This window comes from Ambystoma mexicanum, chromosome 13 (genome assembly GCF_040938575.1).
Source record: "Ambystoma mexicanum isolate Mex_15411 chromosome 13, UKY_AmexF1_1, whole genome shotgun sequence".
NCBI lineage: Eukaryota > Metazoa > Chordata > Amphibia > Caudata > Ambystomatidae > Ambystoma > Ambystoma mexicanum.
In genome coordinates, this window is record NC_090938.1 from 759,629,659 (window position 1) to 759,651,608 (window position 21,950).

Consider the following 21,950-nt stretch of genomic DNA (forward strand, 5'->3'; position numbering starts at 1 on the left):
TCGTATGATCTGTGAGGAGGTAATGTATTGGCCTGTTCTTTTTGAAAAACATCCTGAAATTCTTGCTATTCCTGAGGTAACTGCACGATTGGGTTAACGACTGTAGCCAGGCCTTTGTTCAAAGTTTTCTCCGGGTAACAGGTGTGCGCACAATCCGGGAAGGTTATTCTCTTCTCTCGCCATTCTATACAAGGATTATGTGTTTCCAACCATGGCATCCCCAGTATTATCTGGAACTGTGGGGCTTTGATTAGATCAAACACAATAGTCTCTCGATGCCCATCTTGACTCAACAGTGTCATCTCTGTAGTGGAATGAGTTACAGGCCCGAGGCAATCTCAGTTCCATCAACTGTGGTGATGACATCCGAAGTGGTCTTTTTTGCAAAGAGGTAGATTCATCCTTGACACCAATTCGTGGTCCATATAGTTTCCTACGGCCCCGCTATCTATGTATGCCCTAACTGCGTGCATACGTGATGGCTGCCTGGGATCAAGTAGGACCATTGGGATGATCAGATTCGAGGTCTGAGTGTCCTTCTTTAAGCTTGGCAAGCGGACCTCTACGCTTGTCGGGCGTGGTCGTTTCCCGAATCAGGCTCTATGTGGCTTTTATCAGCAACTCCTACCATCTTCTTGGGTGGTTTTGTAGGGCAATCCCATAGAAAATGTCCTGAGGTTCCACAGTACAGACACAACTGCATCTGTCGTCTTCTTTCTCTTTCCTTTTGAGTTAAGGGTCCTTTAACCCCCCGATCTGCATAGGTTCAGATGCATCTGTTCCTTTGGGGGCAACGTTGGGTTTAACCAATACCCGATTCTGAAACTTAGCTCGATCAGTCTTTCGGTTCTGAAGTCGGTGGTCTAGCTGGACCACTAAGTCTATACATTCTGTGCAACCCTGAGGTGGGTTCACAACTTGAGCCAAGACGTCTTTGAATTCTCCCCGAAGTCCACGATGAAACAATGTAATTCGTTTTTCCTCCGGCCACCCGGTTTCCACCACCAACCGATTGAAGGTTGCAATATAGGTTAGCAGATCCTGGTTACCCTGTCGTAGGATAAAAGTTTGTTGTCCAGGGCTTGACCCTGTGAGTGTCTGGCGAATAGTTTTTTCCATGCTCCTTTGAAAACCCTGAAAATCCCGGAGAAGAGGATCATCCTGGTTGACTAACGGAATGGACCAATCCGCTGCGCTGCCACTAAGATATGACAGTACAAAGGCTACTTTGGCTTGGTCATTTGGAAAGGCTCCAGGTCTGCATAAAAAGTGCAAGCGGCATTGGTTCATAAACACGTCGAACCTTTTGGGGTCCCCAGCAAAGCGTTCGGGTGGAGCTAATGGAATATTTCCTGGTAAAACCACTTGCACAGGATTGCTTGATGAAACGGAGGGTTGGTTTTCCCCCATATCCAGGTAGGGGAGTTTGCCCAGCTTGGTTTTGCAGTAGTTGCCTAGCCAGATCATCAGTGCGCTCCTTTGAGACAATCAGTTCTCTCCTGAGGGCATTAGTCTCTTGGTGAGCGGCATGTACTTCCGCCTTAAGGTCCCCCAATAATTGGCCCAGTTGGTCGGTTTCCGAGGTTTCCATAACACCCGGGTGGGTATTTTTAGAAAGGCTTCATGTTCTGTTACGCCCACCTGGACCCCACAGGGGTGTCGATCGGACCCGGACAGCTGCGGTCTCCGTCAACGTGATGCGTAGTGCAGAGATGACTGTCTGGACTGGCCCGGCTAGTCTTGTCTGCTGGACCCGAAGAAGTATTTTCCTGCAAGTGGAGACAGGGATTAGCCACCTGTGGGTTTTAGTGATGGCCTCCCAACTGTTCTCGCTCTCCCCCACTAATCACCTCTGATATTCCCTTAGTAACCTCACCTTATGTTTGTAAAAGATGAGCTCGCCATCCTGCGTGTTTTGGAGGGGTGCGTAGATACCAGTTACTTCACTGGTTTGAAGGCGTTGGGAGAGTTCCGGTAAGCATTGACTCTGAAGTCCCAGGCGGGATTGGTAAGTATCAAGTTCAAAGAGTTCAATGTGCCCGATGTTCACTCTTGTCCCCTTCCTTCCTTAAGTTGCAACTGAGTTTGTGAGAAGAAGGTCTTGTAGCTGCTGCTGGCGTTCAGGTAAGAGTCTGTGTTACCCAACGCTGTTCGGTAACTATTGCATGCGTTAACGTGTTGTTTTTCTCCCTCTTTACAGATGCGGCATATGAAGATATGGAGAATAATACCGCCGGTGGTAAATCAGGTAAGTCTATGGTGGTAAGAGTTATTCGTTGATTCCCTTGGCTCACCTTGTTATTCTTGTGCCCCTAGGTGCCGGAGTACGGCGAAGAAATGATGGAGACAGTGCCGGATCCAAAGATGCTGTGAGAACTGGTGAGTATGGGGCCGTGCTGGAGCTGGCAAAGCGACGCGTGCAGGACTGATGTACTTTCCAGGTCGGGAGATGAAATGGATCCGGAATCAGGTGAGGAATTTGAAATAAGTTCGTTTTCTAACCTTGTCCTTTTCTTCCTCTTTATTCTAGGAGCTCCGGTTTCGAGGCGAGCGTGGCAGAAGACTGGATGCTGGCTGCAGACACGCGGGCGTGGCAGAAGACTGGATGCTGGCTGCAGGCACGGCGAGAGTCACGCTGCTGGATGCAGAATAACACGAAGCATGTGCTGCTGTTCGGGTGTGGTTTAAATAGCCTCCAAAGTAGTCCCAGGAAAGAAGTTCCCCAGGACCACACCCGAGTAAAAAATAGTCCCTGTAGTAAAATAGTCCCATCCAGGCCTCACGTTGGCTTGGATTTATTTGCAGCATGGTCTGCATGAGGTAAGTAATGTCTATGAGCCTGGCACCTATGGCGCCAGGACTGATTTTTATTATGAGCCTGGTGCCTACGGCGCCAGGACTGAACCCAGACAGCCCCTAGCTGGGGCTGCTGGGGTTTTTGTAAATGTCTGGATGCCTGCTCCCGGGGCTGATGGGCTTGATCCGGATGCCCGGGGGTAGGCATCATGACAGCACTCCCCCCAAGGCCCCTCCTAAAGTTGTTCTTCCCCTTGGCCCTGGTTTGTCTGGGAAGTTCCGATGGAATTTCTTCACCAACCGAGGTGCATGAACGTGGTCACTAGGCTCCTATGACCTTTCCTGTGGTCCGTAACCTTTCCAGTCGATTAAATAAAAAAGTCTTGATTTAACCAACTTAGATTCCAGGATATTCTTTACCTCGAATTCAGGTTCTCCATCTATTAGGATGGGGTCAGGTGGTTTGGCAAGTCTTGTCCCGGGTTGAACTGGTTTCAGAAGTGAAACATTAAAGACAGGATGGACCCGCATATTAGAGGGTAATTCCAACTTGACGGCCACCGGGTTGATAATGGCCTTAATAGTGTAAGGTCCCAAATACCTAGGATTAAAGGTCCGAGTTCCTTTTAGAGGTATGTGTTTTGTAGCCAGCCAAACTTGATCCCCAATCTGATATCGTGGAGCATCGCTTCTATGTTGATCAGCATTTTTCTTATATTTCTCTTTCGCTTGTTTCAAATGTCCTGTTGCCTCCTTAAAGGCTTGTGTAATAGTAGAGTGTAAATGACTAACTGCAGGCATTTCTAAGTGATGAGGCGAATCGAGTTCTGAGGTTCGAGGGTGATGTCCGTATATGGTATAGAAGGGGCTTTGTCCGGTTCCAGAATGTACTGAGTTATTGTATGCATATTCGGAAATCCATAAAATATCCTTCCAAATGCTTTCGGTCTGGTGCAGCATGCAACGTAGGTACTGTTCAAGGGTCTGGTTGGTCCTCTCCGTCTGACCATCGGTCTGGGGATGGTGACTGGTTGATAACCTCACGTCGATTTGCACCAATTGACAACATTTCTTCCAAAATTGTGAAATGAATTGACTGCCTCGGTCAGAGACCAATACGGAAGGAAATCCGTGTATAAGAACAATGTTTTCGAGGAACTCCTTGGCCAAAATTGAAGCGGAAGGTAATCCTTTTAAAGGAATAAAGTGGGCCATCTTGGAAAAAAGATCCACAATAACTAGGATGGTGTTAAATCCATTACATGGAGGTAGATCTGTAATAAAGTCTAAAGACAAGGTGTGCCATGGTGTAGGTGCAAATGCCACAAGACATCACAAATGACTTTACGTATTTTCGCCAAGTGGGCCACCAGAACTGTCTCTTAATTTTCGCTTCAGTTTTTGCGATACCTGGGTGCCCTTCCATCAGGGTGTCATGGTAATTGGAGATGACTAGTTCTTGTATTTCCTTGTGTGGTAGAAATAGTCGTCCTTGATAGTAAGGTAGGTAATTGATGACTGAGTAGTCCGGGCCTTTCTTTACCCAGTCCTGCAGGGTTGCTGGATCGAAGAGTTGTTGGATTTTTGAATGAATATCTTCTAGTGTCTGTTGAGTAGTTATGCCAAGAATTCTTTGCTCCGGAATTATTGGCACCGGTTCTGGGTTTGCATATGCTTCTTCCATCCCTATTCGGGATAAGGCATCTGCTTTGCCATTTTTGCGTCCTGGTCGATAAGTGATCACGAAATCAAATTCGGCAAAGAACAATACCCATAGAAGTTGTCGCGATGATTGGGCTTTGGCTGTTTTTAAATACTGCAGGTTCCGGTGATCAGTGATTACGGTAATGGTATGCCTGGCACCAAGAAGGTGGTGCCGCCAAGCCTTAAAGGCGGATTTGATAGCTAATAGCTCTTTATCGGTAATCGCATAGCTTAACTCAGGTGCTGAGAACTTTCTGGACCAAAACGCTACTGGGTGAAGTTGACCAGTTTCAGGATCCTTCTGGGACAGGACAGCTCCCATGGCTAAACTGGATGCATCAGTTTCTACTATGTATGGAAGCTCAGGGCGTGGATGCTTTAAGACAGGTGCTGATGTGAATTTCGCTTTCAGCTCTTGGAAGGCCTTTTCAGCCTCTTCGGTCCACAAGAAGCGTTTGTTTTTTCGCAAAAGTGCTGTGATGGGGTGTACAACATGGGAGAAGTCCGGAATGAATCTGCGGTAGAAATTAGCAAATCCGAGCATGCTTTGTACCCCTTTGACTGAACTGGATGATGGCCACTTGAGAATTGCGTCCACCTTTCGAGAGTCCATTCGGACTCCCTTTGGAGTCAGGATAAATCCAAGAAATTCAACTTCCGTAGCATGTGTAGTGATACACAAAATTGCAAATTTGCCAATCAGGGCTTTAGATGACAGCATTAGCCGCTGAAAGCCAATAGTTTATTCAAAGTATGTGCCAAAAATGCTGACAGTAGTCTGTTGTAGCACTTCCATTACGCAGTAGTAAGCGACAAGGAATATGCAGGCCTAGTAGGAGTGGTAGATCACATTATGCATTGTAGATAGACAGGCAGGGTGAAGGCCCCAGTTCTGTAGCTAATAGAAATTATTGGAGTGTTTGGAACATTATGGCACCTATATAGCGCTTAGATAGCCTATCTTAAGCGCTATGAACACTAAGCTATGAGTGCATGCCTTTTAGAGCTTGCTCACATAGGCTTAATTCATCTCGACTTCTCTTAGAATATTCTGCCTTTCTAACTGTAGCCCTGCATGGTTTCGTAAACAAATCCTCTTTTCTCTGGGAAGGCACTGATAAGACATTCCTGAGTTTTCGCGCAGATGGGCTCCAAGCAGGGAGGGGCACAGAAAAGGAGCACAGTGGAAATTCACAGAGTTGGGTTTTTCCATGAGCAAGCCTATATTTTGCACAGGGAAGGTTCTGGAACTGTGCGTCATGGACTGACAGCACGAGATTATAAAAATGCATGCCCACATGACTCAGGTGGGAGATCGATCTGTGGACTTGGTTCGAGCAAAATCGAGTGTCCGGAACCTGCTGCTCTGTCGGCACCCTGCAACGCTGTCCTCTGAGCGGGGCTTGCAACAGCTAGCTTATGAGGGCCAGGGTCTCCCAGTGCTGATGAAAGGGGCGTAAGACTGTGTTTCTCTATGTTTCTCTAAGCTCTATGTTTCTCTATATTTTGTATTTCTCTAAGTTTGTGTTTTGTAATCTTCTCTAACTTGAATCCCAAGATGTTGCTGAAATTCACTGTTTAGAATAAATGCTAAAACTGATTGAATGTGTCATTTGTCACTAGCATGAGTTCACTGCTCGGCACAATAGAACCTGTATTTTCGGCTGAATTGGGTAATTCTTGCTCTCAAGGGCTGGTCCCGAGGAAGATTTTCCCAATATCAAGACATTTGGTGGCAGCTTGGGGATTTGTGCAGAGCAGTGCCTTGCTGTGAAATGACAAATTGTGTGAGAGAACACAGTGCAGAGTGATGAGCAGGCTGTCGCATTTCCTTGGTGGTCTCACTGCAGCTCTGAGACACCAAAAAAAGGCAGCATGTTGGTGTCGGCTTGCCGCGGCCGATAGCTTGTGTGATTAAGACTTTTCCCTTCAGTAAATCAGTCGTGGCTGACTTACTGCTTGGGAACGAAGCCAGGGAGCACAAGGCAATAAAAAAGCGGGAAATGGCTATGTTTAAAGCGCTCCGATGAATGGTCAAGAAAGATTTATGTTCAATTAGGAAAGAATTTTATCATGCGGTTTCCCAAGTTTAAAGTTGTAATTTGAAATGCAAAGTGAGATGGAGTTCTCACTCTATTCTGTCATGAGGGCAGGAAAATAGTTGCAAGGATTTGACATGCAAATTGTGACTAGTAATTCTAAACATTGTGATTCAGCCCCAGTGTGCTAGCGAGTGGGGGGCTGTAATGTAAGGAGGCGAAGGTTCACTTTTTAAATGTATGCTTTTGAAGTGTTGACATTCCTGAAGATAACGTGGGAATGAGCCGTGTTTAGGAGAAAGAGTAACATCTGTGTTGAGAGCCTAAAGGGTCTGTTTTTTGGCAACTGTAAATTCCATGTGCTGGTGGTGCATTCTGTTTAAAGGAAACACACTAAAATGGCTACATTGCATTTTAGCTGTGCCATGCTTACAATGGGTGAGAGACTCACTTAAAAAAGAAAGTGAGTGAATGGTATTTGGATTTTCGATTTTTGTGTATTGATTTGGAATTGCAGAATCAGTTTGCAATGGTTTGGGGGGAAAAGACAATTTATATTTTTCTAAATTGCCTCTAAATTGCCCCTAGAGTATGTAACTGTTCCCACGCTATGCCATGGATTAAAGTACTGTTGCGTTATAAGTGATGTATGTTTTGGAAATAGTGACCTGTTGACTGTGGTACATGGTGAAAAATGTTGTTGACACATTAACAGCCCACAAGCCATCTAGAGTGTGGGTTGCACTTGCAGAGAAAAATCGTGCAGGGAGCTGCACTACACATGGCATGTTTTAAATGCACTGAAATAATTGGTTTTAATGTGGCAATGGTACAACAGAATGAAATATCTGTGTGTGATAAGACAGCACAAAGATTTAGTGGGTTGTGGGTTCTTTTTAAAGATCGCACATTGCATTGGAGTGAGTTTGTGAAGCCAAACTACAAGGTTACGAGGAAAAAGAAAAATGTATGCCTTTAAATGGGACATTGATCAGTTAAAACAGGCTAAAAGACGCTTTGCCATTTTGCAAAATTACATGGAGTAGAATCTAATGACAAGAAATGCGCCTCTTTTGAAAATAAGAGTGTTGCTGTGCAGAGCTTGTGCCTTGAAGATAACTTGCACTGTCTTGGGCGAGGTGCAAAAAAGAAAAAAAAACTGTTGGAGGAAGGCAGGAAAGCAGAATGCCGCGCTCCTGTTCAGTAAAATGTGTTTACAGAAGCTGGCAGATATGGGAGTTTTTCTGAGTTGCTGAAGCAGTGCAGGAAACAGTTAATCTGGATGAACTGTCTGAAACGAGTGCCTTCCATTGAAGCCGCCCCAGTTTAAGAGTTATAGGCAAAGAGACAAGCTTGCTGCGTGGCGCTGCCATGTGCACAGGAAAGATAAACAATGACACTACTGCATTCCATCCCCTGTGAGAGACACCGTCAGTGTGAGCAAAGACTGAGGAGGGGGTGCAAAGACAGAATGCTGAAACAGAACTGAAGGCAATAATTGCTGATAGTGAGAATATGAAAAAGAGCGCAATCCACCTTACACATGCTGATCTGCGCATGCTTTCTGACACTGGCATGCAATAACAGAGCTGATCAGAAGTAAAGAATTTGCCCAGTATTAACACTGGAAGGAAAATAATTGCTGCATGCAGAATGGCAGACGGGCGCATCGCATCTGAACATTTGGGGAACCTGTGCATCTGTGAATGGGCTAAGAAAATACAGCCGCCCATTTCAAGAGACATTGCCGTGCAAGCTGCGTCCCCATGCCCCATGTGATGTGCAGTGAAGAGACATTGTCGTGCAAGCTGCATCCCAGTACTCCATGTGATGTGAACTGAAGTAAAGCGCTGTGCACTGGAGAAGAAACCTCTAGGCGCTTTAAGAAGTGAAAATACACAGCTGGCAAAAATGCAAGCTACGTTGCCAGGGCTGGAGTAACTGACAAAGACATTATGGTGTTCCAGATGGAAGTAAAACTGACAAAGGTAGCCGTTTTGCAAGAGACAACATGCAGAGCGGGCTTTGGAGTATAACATGAACACTGCACATTAGCCATGATCCAGAAGCCTCACGGCTTAGTGCAAGAATGAATGATTTGTTGAAGCAAATAAAGAAACTGACTTAGACTATCACGCTCAAAGGGGTGGCCCAAGAAATCAGCAGACACCCTTTGGGAAAATGACAAGTGGAAAACCAGAGGCTTGAAAGACACTAGCTGTATGGAGAAAAATAAACAAAGCTGCTTGTGCAACTGCAGGCGGTATGGGACTGAAGGACTTTACCTTTGAAATATGGAGTGATGCCAGCAGGGCAACCTAAATCAAGATCATGAAACACTGGAAGCAAGATTGGCGCCTGGCAGTCGTGATCGCTTTGATGACAAAGAAAAGCATTGATCCATTGAGAAGTGCGACCTGGGTACTTATTATATGGCTTTTGTAAAATCACAGATCAGTCTGAAGTACCATTGACCAACTATAATCGCATTGCACAAATGAGTTTGTGACTAGGCAATTACACCCCGTATGGTTGAGTGTAAATAAGCCCCCAGTAACATGCAGAAGGGTGACAAATAATTGTGGTAGCAATGATAAAGTGTGTAGTTATCTGATGAGACTTCTGAAGGTGGGGGTGGTGTTAAGGGAAGGGGTGGACAACGCTGATATTGAAGTTTTGATGACATCCTAACGTGAAGAATAATGACATTGTACTTTTGATGAAATCCTAACATTTCTGTTTGTATTTTGCCTAGGCAAAAAACCAAGACAGTTGCGTGCCATAATTGGGGTAGATGTGTGCAATTTGCGGGTGACACTGATCAGTCAAGCAGACGCATTCTCAGAGAAAGCGAGTCACTGCGAGATGATATGTGAACTTTGAACCTGTCCTGCACCGCACTCAATGCTGCTAACATGCATGACGTATGAGGACATTTGTTCTGCAACCTGTGAGAAGTGTCCAACAGAGTAATAACTTTTGCTGAACTGGCACGGTGCAGACTTGGCTAGTTATCAAACATTTGATGCTGCACATTCAAATGATTCATTTGCTGAGAATAACCTGGTTGATATGTTTTGCCTTTCTTGTTTAAAGGACTGTGGACAATGGGTTGTGGACTGTGACATCATGCACCACAAACACCTGTGTGACACAGCACTTGAATGCTAACACATTGAAAAATGGTTTTTAAATGCATTTTTGAGATAAATCTGAAAAAACGAAATGTTTTGCTCTTCCAACTGAATTGCTTTAACCAGAGATATTTTGCCTTTTCTAAAACTACTACGTTGCACGTAGGTAGGAAAATGATTTATGAATTGTGTGGGCAGCAGGATTATGCAAGCAGGAGCGTTATACATTTTGAGATAAAATAAGTGCGCACACCAAAGTTAGCTGTGCGTAGGTTAAGGTTCTTCATTTGAAGTAATGCTGCCAAGTGTGTGAGCTCTAATTTGAGATGGTAATCTTTGAAACACTGGATACTTTTACAGCCAGCCTTAAGGCGGGTAAATGAAACCATGACTGACTTGATATTTGATTTTATGACACAGTGTGTGACACGGTTTGTGTTAAACCAACCAGTTTCATGTTTTTGTGGGGACGTCTGTCTCCAGCACACTAATGCAAAGAGTCACCTTTTGATTGTAGGCATGTAGAATAATTCCTTGGAAAAGTGCTACAAATGAGTATCCACATGGAATTGCTAGCGTACTGGCCTGGCACGTTGACGGGCATCTTTTGTCACTGACTCGTATGACTGGTGCTTATGAAATCCTAGGCCCAAATGTTACAGTGAATGGATCCAACGATTTGTTTTTCTGACCAAGAACTGCAGCGAGTGTTCTCGCCAAGATTTTATGGACTATAATTTGACTAAATGCATTTTACACAATGGTACGATGAAACAGCCACTGCCGGATGGTAGTATGGTGTTTGTATCTAAAACTAATATTGTATATGGTAGGCATACCACTTGAAGAAGGGTATTCGCCAAGTCACACAAGGTAGAAACTGTGAACATGTGAGATTTTCCAGTAGTAAGGCAACATTTAAATTGTAGGCTGGTAATGCACACCTCTATTATTACAGTGATACACTTAGACATAGATTTATCACGAGGCAATGTTTCCTTAGTACTACCAAGCTGCTACAAATGGAGTCCATTTCTATGGCCCATCACCAGCGTGCGCCTACCTAGGGAGCTAGATTCATTATTGCGGGAGCAGCGGGGGTAACAGGAGCTTTAAATGCTTTTGACATAGAAACTGTGCGCAATAAGCTAGCCACTATGGGTTCTGATGCCAGCTCTGCTATAAAACTTCTGGTCTAGTGCGGTCCATTGATAAGCCCAACACTGCTACAAGTATTGGCAACCACTGGAGATGGCAGAATTTTAGGTATGAAGACATTTTTTCTGCCAGAGGGCAGGTCAACAAGACTGCTAAATACACAGAATGCATTTTATGGCAAACATTGTTTAATCAGCAGTTGTTGGCTTTTCACTCTGAGTGGGGGCGACCATCCTCAACACACTGGCACACAGAGCTACAGTTACCAGCAAACATATGGATCAACCCGCTTGCTTTTGATTGCATGAATAACACTTGCTTGTTTTTATTTAAGATAACCTGGTGCCCATGGGTTCATCTTGCTCATGAAATTAGATGGTTTCTGGTTGGGTTCCACATACATGGGGGAAGTGTCTAATCACTCAGCCCATAGTCACGTTTGAATGCCCTGGGATCAGGGGGAGGGTAGGCCCTTAGAGTGAAAGGCTGCCAGGTTTAGAATTGGTAACCATACAATAAATGCAATAGTGCATTATAGATTAGACTACACCGGATTGCCTTGACATTCTAACTGCATGCTGCTTTTTAACTGACAATCAGTTATACAATAATTATTTAGGTATTTTTGTGTAGGCCAGATTTTGGCTAGAGTAAATGTCCATGTTCGCTTTGTGTAGGTATTTTTGTGTAGGCCAGGTTTTGGCAAGGGTATATGTCACTGTTTACTTTGTGTACATATTTGTTTAGGTAGTATTTTTACAAACCTTGCATGCCACGCTGACTAACCGCTAGAAGATAGTTTGCTTAAACCTCTTGCAAAGCCCCAAGGTCTTTATCACTGCACTACATACTATGTTGATGGGTATTAGCCAGCATTGTCGTACACACTTTGAATAGGGGTGGAGTGTAGTGATACACAAAATTGCAAATTTGCCAATCAGGGCTTTAGATGACAGCATTAGCCGCTGAAAGCCAATAATTTATTCAAAGTATGTGCCAAAAATGCTGACAGTAGTCTGTTGTAGCACTTCCATTACGCAGTAGTGAGCTACAAGGAATATGCAGGCCTAGTAGGAGTGGTAGGTCACATTATGCATTGTAGATAGACAGGCAGGGCGAAGGCCCCAGTTCTGTAGCTAATAGAAATTATTGGAGTGTTTGGAACATTATGGCACCTATATAGCGCTTAGATAGCCAAGCTTAAGCGCTATGAACACTAAGCTATGAGTGCATGCCTTTTAGAGCTTGCTCACATAGGCTTAATTCATCTCGACTTCTCTTAGAATATTCTGCCTTTCTAACTGTAGCCCTGCATGGTTTCGTAAACAAATCCTCTTTTCTCTGGGAAGGCACTGATAAGACATTCCTGAGTTTTCACGCAGATGGGCTCCAAGCAGGGAGGGGCACAGAAAAGGAGCACAGTGGAAATTCACAGAGTTGGGTTTTTCCATGAGCAAGCCTATATTTTGCACAGGGAAGGTTCTGGAACTGTGCGTCATGGACTGACTGCACGAGATTATAAAAATGCATGCCCACATGACTCAGGTGGGAGATCGATCTGTGGACTTGGTTCGAGCAAAATCGAGTGTCCGGAACCTGCTGCTTTGTCGGTACCCTGCAGCGCTGTCCTCTGAGCGGGGCTTGCAACAGCTATCTTATGAGGGCCAGGGTCTCCCAGTGCTGATTGAAGGGGCGTAAGACTGTGTTTCTCTATGTTTCTCTAAGCTCTATGTTTCTCTATATGTTGTATTTCTCTAAGTTTGTGTTTTGTAATCTTCTCTAACTTGAATCCCAAGATGTTGCTGAAATTCACTGTTTAGAATAAATGCTAAAACTGATTGAAGGGGTCATTTGTCACTAGCATGAGTTCACTGCTCGGCACAATAGAACCTGTATTTTCGGCTGAATTGGGTAATTTTTGATCTCAAGGGCTGGTCCCGAGGAAGATTTTCCCAATATCAAGACAGCATGAAAAACACATTTTTCCAATTTTGCATATAACATGTGCTGGCGTAGTTTCTCAAGGACTGCACGCACGTGCTTAACATTGTCTGATTCTGAGGAGGAGTACACTAGAATATCATCTATGTATACGACGACGCAGACGTCAATTAGTTCACGGAGGACATCGTTCATAAAATACTGGGAGGCTGCTGGTGCATTGCACAACCCGAAGGGCATCACCTGATATTCGAATAATCCGTACTTGGTGCGAAAGGCAGTCTTCCATTCGTCGCCTTTCTTGACACGTACCAGATGATATGCCCCTCGGAGATCTAACTTAGTGTAGATACAAGCATCCTTTACTTGGTCTAGTAATTCGGGGATCAGAGGCAATGGGTATCGGTTTTTTACCGTAATCTGATTTAATGCGCGGTAATCTATGCACGTTCTATGGTCACCTTCCTTTTTTGGCACGAAGAATAAAGCTGAGGATGCAGGAGACTTGGAAGCACGAATAAAGCCATTAGCAAGGTATTGGTCCAAGTATTGCCGTAGGTGAAGATTTTCAGGTTCCGTGAGGGCGTAGATTCTACTGCATGGGGGTTGTGCACCGGCTAGGAGGTTGATTTGACAATCGTATGATCTGTGAGGAGGTAATGTATTGGCCTGTTCTTTTTGAAAAACATCCTGAAATTCTTGCTATTCCTGAGGTAACTGCACGATTGGGTTAACGACTGTAGCCAGGCCTTTGTTCAAAGTTTTCTCCGGGTAACAGGTGTGTGCACAATCCGGGAAGGTTATTCTCTTCTCTCGCCATTCTATACAAGGATTATGTGTTTCCAACCATGGCATCCCCAGTATTATCTGGAACTGTGGGGCTTTGATTAGATCAAACACAATAGTCTCTTGATGCCCATCTTGACTCAACAGTGTCATCTCTGTAGTGGAATGAGTTACAGGCCCCGAGGCAATCTCAGTTCCATCAACTGTGGTGAGTGGTCTTTTTTGCAAAGAGGTAGTTTCATCCTTGACACCAATTCGTGGTCCATATAGTTTCCTACGGCCCCGCTATCTATGTATGCCCTAACTGCGTGCATACGTGATGGCTGCCTGGGATCAAGTAGGACCATTGGGATGATCAGCATCCAGGTCTGAGTGTCCTTCTTTAAGCTCGGCAAGCGGACCTCTACGCTTGTCGGGCGTGGTCGTTTCCCGAATCAGGCTCTATGTGGCTTTTATCAGCAACTCCTACCATCTTCTTGGGTGGTTTTGTAGGGCAATCCCATAGAAAATGTCCTGAGGTTCCACAGTGCAGACACAATTGCATCTGTCGTCTTCTTTCTCTTTCCTTTTGAGTTAAGGGTTCTTTAACCCCCCCGATCTGCATAGGTTCAGATGCATCTGTTCCTTTGGGGGCAACGTTGGGTTTAACCAATACCAGATTCTCGAACTTAGCTCGATCAGTCTTTCGGTTCTGAAGTCGGTGGTCTAGCTGGACCACTAAGTCTATACATTCTGTGCAATCCTGAGGTAGGTTCACAACTTGAGCCAAGACGTCTTTGAGTTCTCCCCGAAGTCGACGATGAAACAATGTAAGTCGTTTTTCCTCCGGCCACCCGGTTTCCACCACCAACCTATTGAAGGTTGCAATATAGGTTAGCAGATCCTGGTTACCCTGTCGTAAGGATAAAAGTTCGTTGTCCAGGGCTTGACACTGTGAGTGTCTGGCGAATAGTTTTTCCATGCTCCTTTGAAAACCCTGAAAATCCCGGAGAAGAGGATCATCCTGGTTGACTAACAGAATGGACCAATCCTCTGCGCTGCCACTAAGATATGACAGTACAAAGGCTACTTTGGCTTTGTCATTTGGAAAGGCTCCAGGTCTGCATAAAAAGTGCAAGCGGCATTGGTTCATAAACACGGCGAACCTCATGGGGTCCCCAGCAAAGCGTTCGGGTGGAGCTAACGTAATATTTCCTGGTAAAACCACTTGCACAGGATTGCTTGATGAAACGGGGGTGGGTTGACCCCCATATCCGGGTAGGGGAGTTTGCCCAGTTTGGTTTTGCAGTAGTTGCCTAGCCAGATCATCAGTGCGCTCCTTTGAGACAATCAGTTCTCTCCTGAGGGCATTAGTCTCTTGGTGAGCGGCATGTACTTCCGCCTTAAGTTCCCCCAATAATTGAGCCAGTTGGTCGGTTTCCGAGGTTTCCATAACACCCGGGTGGGTATTTTTAGAAAGGCTTCATGTTCTGTTACGCTCACCTGGACCCCACAGGGGTGTCGATCGGACCCGGACAGCTGCGGTCTCCGTCAACGTGATGCGTAGTGCAGAGATGACTGTCTGGACTGGCCCGCCTAGTCTTGTCTGCTGGACCCGAAGAAGTATTTTCCTGCAAGTGGAGACAGGGATTAGCCACCTGTGGGTTTTAGTGATGGCCTCCCAACTGTTCTCGCTCTCCCCCACTAATCACCTCCGATATCCCCTTAGTAACCTCACCTTATGTTGGTAAAAGATGAGCTCTCCATCCTGCGTGTCTTGGAGGGGCGCGTAGATACCAGTTACTTCACTGGTTTGAAGGCGTTGGGAGAGTTCCAGTAAGCATTAACTCTGAAGTCCCAGGCGGGATTGGTAAGTATCAAGTTCAAAGAGTTCAATGTGCCCGATGTTCATTCTTGTCCCCTTCCTTCCATAAGTTGCAACTGAGTTTGTGAGAAGAAGGTCTCGTAGCTGCTGCTGGCGTTCAGGTAAGAGTCTGTGTTACCCAACGCTGTCCGGTAACTATTGCATGCGTTAACGTGTTGTTTTTCTCCCTCTTTACAGATGCGGCATATGAAGATTTGGAGAATAATACCGCCGGTGGTAAATCAGGTAAGTCTATGGTGGTAAGAGTTATTCGTTGATTCCCTTGGCTCACCTTGTTATTCTTGTGCCCCTAGGTGCCGGAGTACAGCGAAGAAATGATGGAGACCGTGCCGGATCGAAAGATGCTGTGAGAACTGGTGAGTATGGGGCCGTGATGGAGCTGGCAAAGCGACGCGTGCAGGACTGATGTACTTTCCAGGTCGGGAGATGAAATGGATCCGGAATCAGGTGAGGAATTTGAAATAAGTTTGTTTTCTAACCTTGTCCTTTTCTTCCTCTTTATTCTAGGAGCTCCGGATTCGAGGCGGGCGTGGCAGAAGACTGGATGCTGGCTGCAGGCACGCGGGCGTGGCAGAAGACTGGATGCTGGCTGCAGGCACAGTGAGAGTCATGCTGCTGGATGCAGAATAACACGAAGCATGTGCTGCTGTTCGGGCGTGGTTTAAATAGCCTCCAAAGTAGTCCCAGGAAAGAAGTTCCCCAGGACCACACCCGAGTAAAAAATAGTCCCTGTAGTAAAATAGTCCCATCCAGGCCTCACGTTGGCTTGGATTTATTTGCAGCATGGTCTGCATGAGGTAAGTAATGTCTATGAGCCTGGCGCCTATGGCGCCAGGACTGATTTTTATTATGAGCCTGGTGCCTACGGCGCCAGGACTGAACCCAGACAGCCCCTAGCTGGGGCTGCTGGGGTTTTTGTAAATGTCTGGATGCCTGCTCCCGGGGCTGATGGGCTTGATCCGGATGCCCGGGGGTAGGCATCATGACAGCCCAGTACACCCCGGCCTCCCAGTATGGAGACACAGAACCTAACCGAATTGGCTAGAGAGACCACCATAAGTGACCGCTCTAAGCCTGTGGGAACCTCTACTGAGAACCCCACTACAAGCCCTGGTGTTAGTAAGTTGACCTCTAACCCAGGCAAATTTCAGGCTGAAATGTTAGGGAAATGGGAGCCCGAACCAAGCTCCATCATTGTTCCCTGACTCCCCCTGCTTCTGAGGAAGAGGTGGATAGACCAACTGGACCCCTCTCTAGGCCTAAGAGAACTGGTAATTCTCAGTGCTGGTGGAAAACCAGAAAAGAAAAGTCTAAGGCCAAAAACATTAAGACTGTTGGACCTTCTACTGAAGAATCCAACTCAAATCCTAGTATTGGGAGTGAAACTCCTAAAGGAGGTAAGGATAGATCTAAGAGGAATGGAAAGCAGGTAGATTGCCTAACCCCAACCCCTCCAACCAAGTGGCCTGAGACCCAACCTGCTCCCAACAGAGAGGTGGTGAGGAAACCTGGAGGCCCCTCTAGATCTAAGGGAATCCTTTATAAGGACCCCTTGAAAAAGCCTAACACAGGTTCAGAAGTTGTACCAACTTCTGAGGGACTGGTCAACCAGATCCCCTATAGATTTAACAAGGAAGACGTTCCTCAAAGGGTTTGCAGGTCATATAGCTTACAAAGGAAAACCTTTGATGTTTCCATTGAACACAGGTCAAGGTGTCACCATCAAAATGCTGATGGTCTCTCTAGGGTGTTTGTAACCGACTAGAGGTATGAGATTCATCCAGGAGTAGATTCAATCCTCCAGTCTCTTAGTATGGGGGTGAGGGGGCGAGTGTTAGGGAGAATTCTCTTATAAGGCTAATTTCAAAAACTAGTGAGTCTCCAAGCAGCTTTGCTGGATTTTTGGGGTTTGTTTTTTTCTCCTGCTAAGAGTGAGATTCTTTTCCTCCCACTCTTAGGCATGATTTGAGGTATGTCTTTGACTTTTGGTGTGCTTATGGGCTATGTTTTTTTTTACTCCATAGGATATCATCTGTTTTTGTATATGTGTTACACAGCACCCTCAGTGCATTAACACAGGGGTGTCATAGTGGCCCCCAAACATAGACTCCATACCCTGGGACTGACTACTGTCTCCCAGGGCATGTAAAGTCACCATTGACTTTACTAGTCCAAAATTGTGAACAGAACCAGTACAAACCATCATATTGTGGAAGTACTGGAAGGGGTTAATTCGATTGCCCCATGGTCTGTTTCCAAGAGAGCACTGTCCAGTCCCCTCCTTGTTGACTTTCTCGCTGGTGGCATTTTTTACCACGCAAAATATTCCACCGGAATATTTCCTATGGGATTTTCCCATTGATTTTAAACGCACAACTTTCTGGTGCAATGTTAAAGATACCGCTGGTTTATTTATTTAATATTAAATCCCTGGTTGGGTCTTTTTGCCAGAACCCTTTTCTAAAGTGGCGTTCGTGTCCGTCTCTGTAACTCCAACCAAGGTCGGGCCCTTTGTTCCACTTTTTGGCGGGCTTCTCCACAGAAGCCCTCCAACTGGTGCCACTCTGTCTGGGTTCCACAGGATGTGTGGGTGGGGGAATTGGCACCCTGGACTGCGTTGCCTTAGCAACCCAAGTCACACTCTGTTCTGATTGGGCCAGTGGTGAGCCGCCCGGCTCACCACTTAGCATGTTTGAGTGACAGCTAGGCTGTTGAATGGGGGTTTTTCTGCATAAAAGCAGGGCTTTTGGGACTGGAACTTCAGAAGTCGCCACAGGACCTAAGCAATCCAAAGAGGGGAGAAGCTGAGCCATCTGCAACTGTTAGGCAGAAACCTGTGCAGTTCCCTTAGGGACCACTGCAAAAGATTTAAGACTACAAGTGTTGGCAGTAAACCCACTTGGTAGCAGTCCGCACCACCCAGATTTACCTGGTAGCTGTGGCTGAGCAGTCAGACTTCCCTCAAGAAGAGTTAGGCAGTATGCAAACTATACTCAATAGGCACTCAGATACAATAATACAAGCAAACACTGACCAGAGCTTTGGTATCAAAGTATATAATTATTTATTTAAAAACACACAGTTGAAACACTCCAGCACTCTTATTGTAAAATATTCTAAACACAGTTACTATTGTAATATATACACCCCTTTTTCCCTATCAGATAAATCACAGTAAAACACCACTTATTTTCATACAGAGGTGAGCGCTTAACTAGATTGTCCTCTAATAAGTTTGTGAGAAAGGGAGGGAAAAAGACAGAATATGAAGAGGTACACCACTGTATGATTCAGGAACACTGTTAGCAAGGCAGAGAGCAAAATGTCACTGGTGAGCCAAAGTCCAAAGGCTGGGCCCACTCTTAGAGGGAGCAGAGCACAAATGCGCCCAAGATCACACAGTTACACTAGGCTTAGAAAGTCTTGCAGAGGGTTCAAAAAGAGTTTAGAGAGGCTTAGAAAAGTTTAGCCAGGGTGTCCTAGGCTAACCCATGTTCGAAAGCCGGGGGCTAAATCTACCCCGTACAGTCGGTAGCAAGGGAAGCCCGGGACACGGTACCTTAAGTGGGAAGGATCCTCCAGCGGTGGCAGTTGTTCCTGTTAGTGGGTGCAAGTTGCGTCGTCGTCCAGGGGAAGAGAAGATCTCGACTTGGAGGAAAGATGAAGGTCGTTGCACTACCAGGGAAGAAACCAGCCGCAGAGTTTTCCGGTTAGAGGTGGTACCTTGGTTTTGCGGTCGTGTTAAAACGTGGTATCCCGGTTGCCGGGGTGCTTGGCACGGGCAAGGCGGCCACGAGGTACGTCGGGAAAGCGAAAAGACGGTGAAACTGGTTAACCCCACCAGTCAAAGGAAGAAGACTCTCCGGCGGGAGATCTCCTCTGTCGCTGGGAAAAGTGGTGAGGCAGTCCAGCAGGGCTCCACCGGTGGTGGTGTCGTGGCAGGTCGGCTCAGCTTCTCCCTCGTCGGATTCTTAGGTCCTGTGGCGACTTCTGAAGTTCCAGTCCCCAAAGCCCTGCTTTTATGCAGCAAACCCCCATTCACTCAGCCTAGCTGTCACTCAAACATGCAAAGTGGTGAGCCGGCCAGATCACCACTTGGGCCAATCAGGATGGAGTGCGACTTGAGTTGCCTAGGCAACTCAGTCAAGGGTGCCTAAATTCCCCTCCACCCCTCCTAAGTACCCCAGACAGAGTGGTACCACTTTTGAGGGCTTCTGTGGAGAAGCCCGCCAAAAAGTGGAACAAAGGGTTCGACTTGGGTTGGAGTCACAGACGAGAACACAAACGCCATTTTAGAATCAAGTTTTGGCAAAAAATACCAACCGGAGAATTAATATTAATTAAATAAACCGGTGGTATGTTCGAGGCTACCGTAAATAATTAAATAAAGATAGTAGTCTAAAACAATGGGAAATCCCATAGGAAAATATTCGCGGTTGAATATAAAAAGTAGTATCCACTGCCACCAGCCAAAACTGGATCAGGGGGGACGGAGACGTGCCCCCTCGACTAACAGACCCTGGGGCAATCGAATTGCCCCAGCCAGTACGTCCACAATATGATGGTTTGTACTGGTTCTGTGCAGAATTTAAGACTAGTAAAGTCAATGGTGACTTTACATGCCCTGGGAGACAGTAGTCAGTCCCAGGGTATGGAGTATATACTGGGGGGTCACTAAGACACCCCTGTGTCACTGCACTGAGGGTGCTGTGTAACACAAATCACAAAAACACATTAAACCCTACGGAGTAAAAGATCCCATAGCCCATTAAACACTTCTAGATTCAAAGAAACACACTCAAATCATGTCCAAGAGTGAGGATTAAAGAGTCTCACTCTTGGCAGGAGAAAAAAATAAACCCCAAACATCCAGCAAAGCTGCTGGGGGACTCACTAGGTTAGGAAAGATGACTTTTTCAGTGCTAAGCTTTGTGGTTAGTTGTACTAAGGTATCCTCAAGCTCTCTAAAGTGTATACTCAATCCAAATCCCACCGCTGTACACCAGTGTTAGGCAGAAACCTGTGCAGTTCCCTTAGGGACCACTGCAACATATTTAAGACTACAGGTGTTGGCAGTATACCCACTTGGTAGCAGTTCGCACCACCCAGATTTACCTGGTAGCTGTGGCTGAGCAGTGACTTCCCTCAAGAAGAGTTAGGCAGTATGCAAAGTATACTCAATAGGCACTCAGATACAATAATACAAGCAGACACTGACCAGAGCTTTGGTATCAAAGCATATAATTATTTATTTAAAAACACACAGTTGAAACACTCCAGCACTCTTATTGTAAAATATTCTAAACACAGTTACTATTGTAATATATACACCCCTTTTTCCCTATCAGATAAATCACAGTAAAACACCACTTATTTTCATACAGAGGTGAGCGCTTAACTAGATTGTCCTCTAATAAGTTTGTGAGAAAGGGAGGGAAAAAGACAGAATATGAAGAGGTACACCACTGTATGATTCAGGAACACTGTTAGCAAGGCAGAGAGCAAAATGTCACTGGTGAGCCAAAGTCCAAAGGCTGGGCCCACTCTTAGAGGGAGCAGAGCACAAATGCGCCCAAGATCACACAGTTACACTAGGCTTAGAAAGTCTTGCAGAGGGTTCAAAAAGAGTTTAGAGAGGCTTAGAAAAGTTTAGCCAGGGTGTCCTAGGCTAACCCATGTTCGAAAGCCGGGGGCTAAATCTACCCCGTACAGTCGGTAGCAAGGGAAGCCCGGGACACGGTACCTTAAGTGGGAAGGATCCTCCAGCGGTGGCAGTTGTTCCTGTTAGTGGGTGCAAGTTGCGTCGTCGTCCAGGGGAAGAGAAGATCTCGACTTGGAGGAAAGATGAAGGTCGTTGCACTACCAGGGAAGAAACCAGCCGCAGAGTTTTCCGGTTAGAGGTGGTACCTTGGTTTTGCGGTCGTGGTAAAACGTGGTATCCCGGTTGCCGGGGTGCTTGGCACGGGCAAGGCGGCCACGAGGTACGTCGGGAAAGCGAAAAGACGGTGAAACTGGTTAACCCCACCAGTCAAAGGAAGAAGACTCTCCGGCGGGAGATCTCCTCTGTCGCTGGGAAAAGTGGTGAGGCAGTCCAGCAGGGCTCCACCGGTGGTGGTGTCGTGGCAGGTCGGCTCAGCTTCTCCCTCGTCGGATTCTTAGGTCCTGTGGCGACTTCTGAAGTTCCAGTCCCCAAAGCCCTGCTTTTATGCAGCAAACCCCCATTCACTCAGCCTAGCTGTCACTCAAACATGCAAAGTGGTGAGCCGGCCAGATCACCACTTGGGCCAATCAGGATGGAGTGCGACTTGAGTTGCCTAGGCAACTCAGTCAAGGGTGCCTAAATTCCCCTCCACCCCTCCTAAGTACCCCAGACAGAGTGGCACCACTTTTGAGGGCTTCTGTGGAGAAGCCCGCCAAAAAGTGGAACAAAGGGTTCGACTTGGGTTGGAGTCACAGACGAGAACACAAACGCCATTTTAGAATCAAGTTTTGGCAAAAAATACCAACCGGAGAATTAATATTAATTAA

The 21,950-nt window shown here is 46.1% G+C and overlaps 1 protein-coding gene across 4 annotated transcripts in view; it reads right to left on the bottom strand.

Moving 5' to 3' along the window:
* LOC138520683 (large proline-rich protein BAG6-like) overlaps positions 1-21,950 on the bottom strand; it is a 1,763,116-nt gene that overhangs the window by 1,074,660 nt on the left and 666,506 nt on the right. The gene's annotated exons all lie outside the window — the stretch shown is intronic.